This window comes from Copadichromis virginalis, linkage group LG22 (assembly GCF_057382275.1).
Source record: "Copadichromis virginalis isolate Kocher_CV1m ecotype Utaka linkage group LG22, C_Virginalis_male_GT1.1, whole genome shotgun sequence".
Taxonomy (NCBI): domain Eukaryota; kingdom Metazoa; phylum Chordata; class Actinopteri; order Cichliformes; family Cichlidae; genus Copadichromis; species Copadichromis virginalis.
The window spans coordinates 3,841,628-3,855,562 of NC_140638.1; positions in this window are offsets into that span (position 1 = coordinate 3,841,628).

Below are 13,935 nucleotides of genomic sequence, written 5' to 3' on the forward strand. Positions count from 1 at the left end.
TAGATTACATAGTGAAGGCTTCAGGTGTGCTTGACTAATGGGACCTTATCCAGATGAAACCCTTGCCAGACACGGAAACAGCCGGGAATGGAGGATTCTACTTTTTTCTCCTCAGCTGGATGCTTTCGCACTTTCGTTTACATCACTTTGGTTCCCCGCTCAGCACAGAGCCGGTGAACTCGACCCTCTGGAGCCGTTTTGTTTAGGTTTCTGAAGCCTGACGAGCAGCCCAAACGCTGCTTCGGAGGCCTTTTGGCGGCAGCGGGGAGCCGAGCAGCGGGGACGACACTGTGAGCTGAAAACAAAGAGTATCGATTCTGCCGGACTCAAGTATGGGATCAATCGTTGTGGCATTTACTGTGAGCTCTGTGAAGCCTATAACCTGCTGCTGGGCCTTGTGTGTGTGTGTTAGTATGTGACTGTGTAATCGTCATTCATATCACAGAGAATGATGCTGAGGTGTCAAGGTTGAATTAAAGCAGAAACCTTTAGGGTAACTTTATAGGATGTGCAAATGCTAAAGCTACTACAGAGGCCATAATTATCTTTGTTATGAGAGGAAAAACAATAAACGGCACTGGAAATGAGCAGAAACGGTACTCAGGACTCAAAATGAAGCTAAACTAGAGTGAATGCTGCTCATATTACCAGGACAAGTGAAAATAAAAATACTTGATAACTTAGAAACTGAGATTCTGGGTTCATCCAATTCTCCAGGACAGTGCCAGCAGGGAGAATTTGATGGTAAACATGAAATGTTTGGATTTTACTTGAACATCCTGCATTTGTGTCCCCTTCTTTGATTTGTAACTCTTTTATGATCGTTTAGACTGTTTTAGGTGATATTTGTAAAAATAAATGAACAGAGCAAACTCATTTTGCTCTTATGAAGGGTGTGCTCTATATTTACTGCACTGCAACAGGTTTGTAAAGCCACATATTCAGCTGATGAGCCCCTCCCGCCCCGCAGAGGAAACCCCGTGTGTTGAAGCTCTTTAAGCAGTCAGGGTGAGTATTTAAGGAGTAAGTCCTCCTCTCCAGCTGCCAAGGACAGGATTACTCAGCAGACAGCCACACTGCTGCCTTCATCTAAACACATCTTCTGAAGACGAGCCGCCCCGACCTTTCCCTCAAAAACCTCTAACCTTAAGCTAATTCCCAAGCTAATCTTAGCAACTCCAAAAACCAGCCAGAGGCGACTGCATGAATTCTGATCATAGTAAGACAGCCTGATGTTCTGCAAAAAACATTATTACCAAAAAGAAACCAACAGACAGAAATCTGGTTGGAGCTGAGCTACTTTTAGATAGAAAATAAATTACTTTTGTTACTCACATATATTCTTTTTTTTATTTCTTCTTCCATCCAAAAGAAGTGGCTGTATTTTTATTATTATTATTTTTTGTTTAGTTTTAGGTAAAAGGGAAAAAGTGCATCAACCTAATCTGAACATGTATTCATTTATTTACTTGTCTTGATTTGAATTGGTTCGGAGACTTTCATGAAGTGGGAACAAATCAAATCACATTTTTGATCAGACCTTGAACTCTTGCACATGCATATATTTGTGGTGTTTGATTAATGATCCTCATTTTGTCATTTGATTTTTACAGATAGGATGGAGCTGGTAGCCAGAAATAGACACTTTGATCTTTTGATGAAATTTGCTAAAATGGATATTTTCTCTCTGTGAGTTCTCAGTAATTTTAGTGGTTGAGTTAAAGCCAGCTGGACTTTTCCCCTCACTTCACATCTTTGCTCATATGATCCCAAAGACTCACATGATGACAGGGTGGGCCATTGACCAGCTCCACGGTGACCACCTTTAAGGTGTCATGCTGCGCTCCAGGCACCTTAAAAGTCAGAATTTGCATAGTAAAGTAAGACACACAGGGAAAAAACTGTTTCGCTTCTTAAATAGGTATAGCAATTATCACACCACTAGCAATACAGCACAATATTTTTTTGTGCTTAAAAAACACTGTTGCAGTACATGCATGCATATACCTGAACAGGTATATGCATGCATGTGCTTACGTTTGTTGTTGGCCTCTCGGATGGCCAGGACGCCTTTACTGGCTTTCTGGGTGAACCGCTCATAAGTTGATTTAAAGGGGGAGGAGCTACAATAGCTTGTTCCTGGCAGAGAAGACATGTGTGACATAAATGAGGAGTCAGCCAATCAGAAGAGCGTTTGGTTAAAGCACGGGTCCTCAAACTGTGTCCACTTCAGAAACCCAAAACAGTTTATCCACCAACTTTTAAACAAGCAGCTGAAACTCCCCTCACCCCAAACCAGTCATGGAGGATGGTGGCCCCTCCCTGAGCCTGATTGAAAACAGTTTACACAAGCACCTCCCCTCGTAAACCCCCCTATGGTTCTAAAAGAAGGCACTATGTGTGTAGGTGTGTGCACGTCTATGCATGTGCAAGAATGTGTGTGTTTTGTGTACGTGAGAATGTGTTTGGGGTTGCCTTTGTGTGATCTCCTGCTCACCAAAAGGATCATAAAAGCAGGAAGCTTTCCACACAAGAAACAGATCTTTCAGATAGGATGTGCTTAAAATAAAACCTCCCCCAGCACCAGAGTGGCTGGAGAGGTGGTCAGAGACAAAGGAATATCTTTGATCCTATAGTTTGAAACTAAGACTTTACAAATTTAAGAAACACAATGACAACATTTAACAAGTTGACTCCAACAATAACAAAAGGCAACAAAAGACAGAGAGTAAGAGCATTAGGTAACATGTATAATGTCCCTTGATTAAAGAGCTCAGGGGAGGAGGAGCTCAGACTGATAAAAAGACCTGGTTTACACTCCAAATTATAATTTTTTTCTACTCCTGGCACTCTGTGATGTCACAGAGAAAAGACATTCCTAATAAGGTCATCAGATCCTGTGTTTGTGAAGGGAAGCCAATCAGAATAAAGCTGTCTTAAAAGGCAAGGAGCCAGTAACAGTTTGTTTCAGACATAAGACAAACTGAGCAGCAGCATAAGATGAGGACTATGAAAGTGCTGGAAATGAGCAGGACATTTTTACTACTGTGGGGACATCTGGCCTGCAGGACTGGAAAAAACAGAGAAAACAACTGGACTCCGCTTCAACACGTTTCCGTCATGTGGTTTTCTTCCATTTGTTTTGGTGCTAAAAAGCAATTTAACAACTATTGTCCTCTGAAAAGCCTTTCATCACTTTCTTTTGTGCTCATACGTCCCTCACTCTCCCTCACACACACACACACACACACACACACACACACACACACACACACACACACACACACACACACACACACACACACACACACAACCAGCTGTACAATTAAGTATCATGCACACTCAGTAACACACTCCCAGCTATAAATAGTTAGCACTGTTTGTCTTTATGTAGACACATAACATTTCTCCTTCTTGTCAGTTCCCATTAATTTTCTGCTCCTTTTGCACCGTCACCTCACCCGTCTCTCATTGCTCCTCCTCTACCTCCTTCTTGTCTTCCCTTCTCCTCTCTCAGCCAGAATACTAATAACCCCTTTTCCTCCGTCTCTTACTTTTTTTACCCATCTGAAGTTTTTTTTCTATTCCTACAGAAGCTCATATTCCCCATAAATTTTCTCTGCTTGAATTCTTTCTCCTCATCTCTCAGCATGACTCAGACTTCGCCCTCCTCCTCTCTTTCATCCCTCCATCACTTCACTCTCTCAGGCGAGTTTTTATTTGGAAAGCATCCACAGTTGCTTGGGTTTCACCTCCCTTTTTTGCTCTTTCTATGTTGCTCCCCTTCCATCTAATTCCCATTCATCTCTTCATTTCTACCCATGACTGTTAATAATTCTCAACAGAAAACCTCCCATATGCTCTGCATCTCTCCGCCAAAGACAACTTTCAATTTGCTGATATGAGTCAACATTTCTCCTCTGATCAGAGTAAACGGGAGCATTTGCAAATATCATCAGACCACGAGTCTCCTCACTACAGTACGTGCAGCACCCAGCTTCCCGAAACCATGTTTTTACATGCAATGCTGAACTTTGGACTTGATATTTTTATTCTTTTTAATTTCAGGGCACATCTGGCAAAGCTCAGGGCACAGACGTCACTTCCCACCAGTGTCCCATTCATTTTATTTTCAGCTATGAAAGCTGAAGGTAAAAGCAGAATGACTCATTCTGTGTTCGACAGTTTCAGAGTATTGTTTGACTCTGACTAGCTCCCTGTGAGTATGAGTGCTTTCAGGGCCTTATACAGCACTGTGCAAAAGTCTTGAGCCACCCCTCGTTTCTTTATATTTTACTATGAAAAATGGGAAACAAGTGCAGGAATTTGTTGAAATGTGATACATACATGAAAATTATAGTATATAAGGTACGAACAGAGTTCTGTTCAATTCTAACAAGTCCATATTTAGTATGAGCACCTTTAATCTTCAACAAAGTCTGAACTATCTGAGACAGGCTTTCTTTAAGTAGTGTTCTGGAAAAGTTCTCCAGCTTTTTAAAAGGAAATTCAAAGCTTTTCTTTGGATTCTCACTAGTATTGGTTCTGTTTCGATCCATAACTGATCACCAGTCTCCAATTAACCTAACCCCACTAACTGCATGTCTGAGGAAGGAAGAGAACCCACGCAAACTCCACCTGGCCAGGTGGTGGGAATCAAACTCAGGAGCTTTTTGATATGAGGCAACACTGCTAATCACCGTGCCACCATGCTGCCACAAAATATCGCATGGTGGATTAAAATCCAACTGTAGTTTTGTACTTGTCTAGTTTCCTCATCCTTTCAAAGACACTTTGCACACCATGCTAAGATATCCAATGTTTGTTCATCCCTTTCTACGAACATTATTGCTAAGGATTGTCTTATTGCATTGGAGTCACACTGGGTTAAATATGTACACTTGGGTTTTAAGGGGTATTTATTATTTTCTTCTTTTTTTTGGGTTGTATGGAAGCCCCAAACGCAATTTCATTGTTCTTGACAATGACAATAAATAAATAAATACTAAATACTAATACTTGAGTGAGGGTGCTTTTTATGATTGAGTTATTTATTGGCCACTGACTTTAGCGCTGGGTCTAAAACACATTCCTCTGAAAATGAACAAGTACAAGAACTGACATGGCATTAAAATAGGTCCAAAAGCAGCTGATGTCCAAAGAAGAACTTTGGCAAATCTTCAGAAAAACCTTGAGAACTGTTTCTGACGACCACTTTAAACATTTTTAAAGAATGCCTAGATCCTTGGAAACAAAATACAAGGCAATGATGTACAGTACTGAATATCAGCTTTTATACTCTGCTGTCATGTTTTTGTTCAAAAGAGGATCCATCTGCAGAGAAACTGAATGAAGAAATGAAGTCAATCTTTACTCTGGCAAAGATGATCTGTTTATAAAAGTGGTAGAAAAAACAAAAATCAAGCCTAACACAAACCAGGATCTGACAAACACAGTCAGAGAGGTAGACGATATACAAAATGAGCTGAATGAGATACAGACGTAGGTGAAAAGAATTAGGGAATTAAAGAAGACAAGCGACAGAAGCCAGAGACAGGAAGTAGAGCTACTTAAGATGCAGAAAATTAAAACAGGAAGTGACTGTAAGTGAGACAGAAGAAGACGGGATAGAAGGGAACGATAGAAACAAGAATAAGAAACATGAGGAACTAAAGTAGATAAATACACAGGAACCAAAACTCAAACACAACAACGTGAGATTTTAAGGCCTGTCACTAATCACGATAACGTCAGCTGTCGTTTCTTCAGGTGGTTTTGATGCTTTCATCCAGTTACATCAAGCAAAAGGAAACAGGACTGATCAAAGAACAGGTCCACCCAACACAGAGGTGAAAGGCTATGAATGATGGCACATGCTACGAAACAAAACTGCAAAGCTGCAATAAAGATAAATGATCCTATAAAGCTTAAATATATTCTTCTGATGTCTGATGATATGCATCAGTGTTAAGAGAGATGACAGAAATGCTTGCTCAGTAGCTTCAAAATGCTTTTTCCTGCATAAAATGTGAGTTTATTGTCACAGTATAACATATTTTGAACTCTATTTTTCCAATCCCCCAGCTCGGTCAGATATCTATTGAGTGTTGAGTTCAGAGAGTCGAGTTCTGTTATCCGTCTGAAATGGAGATCTGAGTTAATAGAGTCCAGAGCGCCCCGTCCTTCCTCGCCTGCTGCACTGCTTAGCTGAATCACCGCGTGTTTTCATATTCATATTGTGGGAGAGGCAGCAAGGGAGGCAGGGCAGAGATGTTTGGAGGAGGGGAACAACTGTACTGCATTGTTAGTGAGAGACAGATGAGGGAGTGGGAGGAAAGCCCAAACAGGACAACCGAAACAGGCTGCAGCGTGATGCACATTACATGCATGAGATGCCGCTCGTATCAACACTTGTTCACCTTTAGCCAAGTGGAATGAAAACTTCCAGACCTACCAGCAACGATGATGGTGAAAGAAATGTGCATCAGATGGTTCATGGGCGGGCGTCTGGGTGCAAACGATGAGTAAGGATGTCGCTGTCAGAGCTGAGCAGACAGGTTTAATATGAGTGGATTAGTAGCTGAAAGGTGCAGATAAAGCCATGAAAAGATGTACAGCTCATGGGCTGTGAGTGCAGCAAAATATGAACAGTTTTGGTCTCAGGTTCTCAAAGTTAAACACAGAGATTTGCACTTAAGTGATCCACTCATGGAAAAAAATCAGAAAAATATGTCATGTGCGTTTTCCTGACAACAGATGTGTTCAGTGGCAACAGGGAAAAATTCAACCATTGCTCTGGTCAATGGAATCATAGTTTTGTGGAGCCTGAAATGACCACATTTGCATGAGAAAGTTACATGCTTGGTTATCGAGCTGCATCCATAACCTGTACAGGTGCAATGCACATGCACACATTGCTTCTTACTGCTAATTATCAGCTAACTAATTAAATACTCAAGTTTCATTCAACAGGACTGAACCACAAACTTCCTGGATGTCTGTACCACACAGCAAGATGTAACATCATGCAGATAATTGCATCAAAAATGCTTCATGGGCTTCACGACCGCCCCCCCCCCCCCCCCCCTCTTTTTTTTTTAAACGGGTCCATGGAATAGTCAGAAGATCGCTATCAGTGGATCTAAGGATCCGGTTTGGAGAGTAAGGGTGAAGAAGCTCGATGATATAAATGGGGGCCTCTCCTTGTAGAGACATAAAAGTAAGAGTGAGGATTTTAAACTGATATCTGTATCCAATTAAAACAGGAAGTGACTGGTGAAGCCTAGCATGCTGACAGTGGTCAGTCAAAGTGGTCACCCCCTAACTTAAGGCTCTGGAAAATAAATGAGCTATAAAAATTCCACCCACCATACAGTTGTTAAGAAGAGGGAATGTTTTAGGAGAGATCAAATGTGTGTTTCACTGCTATAAACATGTTTACTTCAACAAGGCAGTTTATCAAGATCGACTAACGTTTGAAGCCCCTAATCACACGATCGCCCTTTAATAACACCATCAATTCTCTGCTGATTATGGAGTTGAAGATGTGAGGATATTGCAGTACAACCCCATGCTTATCATTTTACTGGTCACGTTAAAACTCTTAGCTGAATATGTTTAAACATCTTTTATTTGTCATATTTTTCAGATAAAGACAGACTGCTTTTTTACACCAATGCAGAAGCTCTGACAGCTAACTTAGAACTCATAGAGATTCTTAGTTTACCCGACTCCCCTAAATGTAAAACACTCATCTTTAATGTCATTAATTACTTTATGGCATTTTTTTTCTTGACATTTAAAATGTTTGCTGTGAAGAAATGTCAAAATGATTGGAGTCACAGCTTATTTACTCATCATTTTAATTTATGGATCATATCATTTCATAGACAATGGCTTAATGACTCCACTGATAAACATTACTATATAATTATGTTTTTGAAAAGTATACTTCAAAGCACCAAATGATTCTCACACTGAAAGGTTGTGTGGACAAAGTGAAACAGTAACGTTTGCCAAACTTAGCATCACAGCGGCCGACAGCAAAGACTCTCAGGCTTATTCTGGGATACTTTCATTATGCAAATGTTGTTTTGGTCAGATTTGGTTCCAATGTTATGACACTCTGTAGCTGAAACTCTTCTTTGTCAACACTGTTGTGAAGAAAAACTGCACGTGTGGGAATCATTTGAGCTAAATATTCATTTCTGTCTGGTGGATGGCTTTTAGATTTAAAGAAGCATATTTGCCAAAGAGAGCAGCTTTGTTCTGCTGCTGTATCAGTGCAATAAACGAAGTAACGTGTTTTTGTGCAAGGTGACAGTAGAGAGCCTACTTAGTTATCGTTAAAGCTCTCTGACAACATTTAGACTTGTTTTTCTATTTTATGTTGAAGACTCAGGAAACCAATCCAGTGAGCTGGGCATGTTGTAAAGGAAACTGGTGTTGTGGCAAAGAAAGTCCACAACAGCACATTTACATTTGTAGTTTTTGCTGTATTTGGACTTGCAAATAGTGAACTTGTCAAAATGGAAACTGCTGAAGGTCGGGCCAGTTTTAAAAGAGAAGCTGATGTTTGCTCTCTGTACAAGTTTAGTGTCACGGGTAATGGGGGAAATACAGACTCAGTCGCGGAGCTCTGGATGCGAAGCAAACAGTGCGTTTATTTACAGTGCTCAAAACAGTCACAAAGCGAAGTACAAAAATCCAACGGTGATCATCTCCAAATTCCCAGTGGTGTGCAGGTGAGTCTCCCAAGTGATTATCTGAGTGTGTTTCTCCTCCGAGGGCTTAATCCAGCGGACTCCTTCTCTCCAACCTTCTGCTCCGTATCACTTCCTCCTATAAACAAGTGACGACAGCTACAGGTGAGACGGGTAGCCGGCTAAGGCTATGTTAAAAGTAAGAAAACACTCTTTACTACCGAGCCTCCAGTACAATCCAGCGTCGACTGCCATCCAGACACATAGTTAAGTACCTCAGTCCACAACGAGGATGATCAGTGACAGCTGGATGGCAAATTAGGTGCAGGTGTGTCAGCCACTGGGTGGAGGAGGAGAGAGAGAGAAGCACACACATACACACACAGACAGGTCGCTCCGGGAAGGACCGTCCGACCATGACAGTACCCCCCCTCTAACGGGAGCCCCCGGGCGACCCACGAAACTTGTCAGGGTGCCGACGGCGGAACTCTCTCACCATAGCGTGGTCGAGAACCGCAGACCGCGGCACCCAGGAACGCTCTTCCGGACCGTACCCCGCCCAATCCACCAAAAACTGGAAGCCCCTACCGCGGCGCCTGGCATCCATTATGCGAGTAATGGAATACGCCGGAGCGCCAGCGATATCCAGGGCGGGTGGCGGGGGCCCGGGAGGCGGGCACAACGGGCTGGTCCGGACCGGCCTAATTTGAGAAACATGAAACACGTCGTGTACCTTCATGTTGCGCGGGAGGGCCAGTCGGACAGTCACTGGATTCAGGATGGCTTGCACAGAAAAGGGTCCAAGGAACCGGGGAGCCAGCTTCTTGGACTCAGTCCGCAGAGTGATGTTCTTAGAGGAAAGCCACACCTGCTGGCCCACCCGATAGGCCGGTGTAGGGACGCGGCGGCGGTCAGCCAGTCTCTTGTTTTGAGCGCTCGTACGCAGCAGTGCCGCTCGAGTTGCCCGCCAGATCCGTCGACAGCGCCTCATGTGATGTTGCACGGAAGGCACGGCCACCTCTCCCTCCGTGATGCAGAGGAGCGGGGGTTGATACCCCAGGGACGCCTCGAAGGGAGAGACACCCGTAGCGGCCGACGTGCTAGAGTTATGGGCGTATTCGGCCCACGCCAACTGCTCACTCCATGACGACTGGTTGGAGGAAACGACGCAGCGCAGCATGGCCTCCAGCTCCTGGTTCGCTCGCTCAGTCTGCCCATTAGTCTGCAGGTGGAACCCAGAGGACAGGCTGACCTGGACCCCCAGCTCGGTACAAAACATCTTCCATACCCGCGAGGTGAACTGGGGCCCACGGTCAGAAACAATGTCCAGAGGAATGCCGTGAAGGCGGAAAACATGTTGGGTCAAGAGCTGGGCAGTCTCTAGAGCGGTGGGAAGTTTGGTAAGGGCAACAAAATGGGCAGCCTTAGAAAAACGGTCAACGATGGTGAGTATAACAGTTTTACCAGAGGACGGAGGGAGGCCAGTGATGAAGTCCAGAGCGACGTGCGACCACGGCCGGCTGGGGACAGGCAGTGGTCTGAGGAGTCCCGATGGAGGGGAGTTGGACGTCTTATTTCGGGCGCACACAGGACATGCGGCCACATACTCCCAGACGTCCTGAGAGAGAGAGGGCCACCAAAACAGCCTTTGTAAGAAGGTGACAGTTCGGTTCCTGCCCGGATGGCAGGTAAACCGTGCGGTGTGTGCCCAGTGGATGACCTTACCCCTGACCGCTGAGGGAACGTACAATCTACCTGCTGGACCGGTGCCGGGGTCGGGTTCTTGTCGCTGAGCATCTTGTACCACCCTTTCTATCTCCCAGGTGAGGGTCCCCACGATGCATGAGGCTGGCAGAATGGGTTTCTCCTTCTCCTCAGGGTCCGTGTCTGGCGCGAACTGGCGCGACAAGGGGTCTGGCTTCGTATTCCGGGACCCGGGCCTGTAGGTGATGGTTAGGTTAAACCGTGCAAAAAACAGTGCCCACCTGGCCTGTCGGGCATTCAGGCGCTTAGCCGCTTGGAGGTAGGCGAGGTTCTTGTGGTCCGTCCACACGATAACAGGATGTTCGCTCCCCTCCAACCAGTGCCGCCACTCCTCCAGCGCCAACTTGATGGCAAGAAGCTCCCGGTCGCCCACGTCATAATTCCTTTCAGCCTGAGTGAGCCGACGGGAGAAAAAGGCACAGGGGTGTAATTTACCTGCCTTGCGCTGAGAGAGAACCGCCCCAACTCCAGAATCAGAAGCGTCCACCTCCACCACAAACGGCAGGGCGAGGTCAGCCTGGGCCAGGATGGGGGCCGAGGCAAACAAGCTCTTGAGACGGTCGAATGCTTGCTGAGCCGCTGGAGACCACTGGTACGGCTGTTTGGGCGACGTGAGTTGGGTAAGAGGCAATGCCACCTTACCGAAGTCCCGGATGAAGCGTCTGTAGAAGTTGCTGAATCCCAGAAAACTTTGCAACTTCTTCCGAGTGCCGGGCACAGGCCACTCCAACACAGCTTTGACCTTAGCCGGGTCTGCTCGCAACCGGCCCTGTTCAATGATGAAACCCAGAAAAGAGACAGTTGAGGCATGAAACTCACATTTCTCCGCTTTACAAAACAGCCGATTCTCCAGCAGGCGGTGCAACACCAGTCTCACATGCTTAACATGCTCAGCTCCGGACCTGGAGAAAATCAGAATGTCATCAAGGTAGACGAACACGAAGTGGTTTAAAAAATCTCGTAGGACGTCATTTACCAGGGCTTGGAAAATGGCAGGGGCGTTAGTGAGTCCGAACGGCATTACCAGGTACTCGAAGTGGCCCAGATGGGTGTTGAAGGCCGTCTTCCACTCGTCCCCCTCGCGGATGCGGACCAGGTGATAAGCATTGCGGAGATCAAGTTTGGTGAAATGGGTGGCTCCTTGAAGGAGTTCAAAAGCTGAGGTGAGCAGAGGTAGAGGATATTTGTTTTTGATAGTGATCTTGTTCAGTCCCCGATAGTCAATGCAGGGGCGTAGGGACGCATCTTTCTTTTTAACAAAAAAGAAGCCTGCACCCAAGGGAGAGGTGGAGGGACGGATGATGCCTGCTGCCAGGGAGTCTGTGATGTAGCGCTCCATAGACTCGCGCTCAGGTTTCGAGATACTGTAGAGTCGGCTAGTGGGCAAAGGGGCGCCTGAGAGCAAATCAATCCCGCAGTCGTACGGACGATGGGGGGGGCAGCGATTGGGCCCCGTCTTTGCTAAAGACTCGACCTAGATCATGATATTCGGCTGGCACGGTTGACAAGTCGAGGCGAGAGGGCGACCTAAGCGGGCATCGGCTGGCAAGCTGATGTTGATACGACAAGCACAGCAGCAGCAGAGCAGGTCCCATGGTCGGAGTGCCTCCTCCCCCTCATTAGGCCAGAATCACTCACCGAACCCCATGCAAGATCGTCTGACATGCAACCCGGCACAGCAGAGCGTAAACACTGCTCATGGCAACGGGTGCTCCACCCTACGATACATCCCTTGGCCCAATCAATCTGTGGATTGTGTCGCTGGAGCCAGGGGAATCCCAAAACTAAGGGTGTGTCAGGTGCCTTGAAGAGAAACAGGAACATCTGTTCAGTGTGGTTGCCGGAGAGAGTGAGTGTGATTTCTTGAGTGCGGTGAGTGACAGCGGCTAAAGGCCTGCCATTAAGCGCTGACACCTGGAGTGTTTCCGGGAGAGGAACAACAGGCAAACCCATCTTGTGGGCCAAAGCCTCATCCAAAAAACTTTGTTCAGCTCCTGAGTCTATTAGTGCATCACAAGAATGGGTGCGGGAAAGAAACCATAATTTAGCAGGGCAGCTGAGGTGGAGGAATGTATTCACCGGCGCACCCGTCAGTATCCCCACCTTTACTGACGGGCTGAGTCTTTTAGCCGTGAGGGACAGGAGTCCGCGAAATGCCCCTTCTTCCCGCACACAAAACACTCACCCACCAGTTGTCTTCTGCTCCGGGTGAATTTAGTCCGTCCGAGCTGCATGGGTTGCTCCTCGTCAGCAGGTGAGTCCGTTCCCTCCTCTCTCCACTCGAGAGAGGGGAGTCCAGTCGAAACTCCTACGACCCCTACTGACCGTCGCCCATCTCCAGTCCGCCTGCCAAACTCCCGCATATGGTCGTCTAGACTGATACACATGTTAACCAGGGCACTTAACGATTTAGGAAGCTCTTTAGTGGCCAACTCACGTTTGACATTCTCGTTTAAGCTGTTTAGGAATGCTCCTCGGAGCGCCTTTTCCTCCCAACCCGTCTCCTCGGCCAGGATCCAAAAGTCCACGGAGAAGTCTGCCACGCTTCGCCGGCCCTGCTTTAAAGTAAACATGCGATGAGCAGCACTGTCAGGGTTAGAGCCTTTGTCAAACACACACCGAAATTTGCTCAAAAAATCACTATATGAGATGGAGGATTTGGCGCTCAGGACTGCTAGAGCCCAGAGTAGCGCTCGTCTAGTCATGAGCTCCACCATGAGGGTGATCTTGGCGATATCAGAGGCATAAGCTCGAGTCTGCTGCCTAAAAATCAGAGAGCATTGAGCCAAAAACCCCCGGCTCTTGTCCAACTCTCCACTGAATTTTTCAGGTATAGGGAACGTGTGTTCTCGCTGAGGCGGAGATGGGGGAAGGGGACAGGCCGCCGCTATATTTAGAAGCTCCACTGGTGGTTGTGGTGGTGTACTGGGCTCTGGTGGTTGAATGGGTGCCCTAGGTGTAGCAAGCAACATACCTTTCAGTTCAGATACCACCTGTAGTAGCGCGGACTGCTCCTTGGCAACATGCTGCAGCATCTGTTCATGCCGCTCCAACCGTTCAGCTTGAAGCGCGAGCTCGCGCTGGACGGGGGTTGAGTCCGCTGAGTCCATAGCTGGCTGGATTGTTCTGTCACGGGTAATGGGGGAAATACAGACTCAGTCGCGGAGCTCTGGATGCGAAGCAAACAGTGCGTTTATTTACAGTGCTCAAAACAGTCACAAAGCGAAGTACAAAAATCCAACGGTGATCATCTCCAAATTCCCAGTGGTGTGCAGGTGAGTCTCCCAAGTGATTATCTGAGTGTGTTTCTCCTCCGAGGGCTTAATCCAGCGGACTCCTTCTCTCCAACCTTCTGCTCCGTATCACTTCCTCCTATAAACAAGTGACGACAGCTACAGGTGAGACGGGTAGCCGGCTAAGGCTATGTTAAAAGTAAGAAAACACTCTTTACTACCGAGCCTCCAGTACA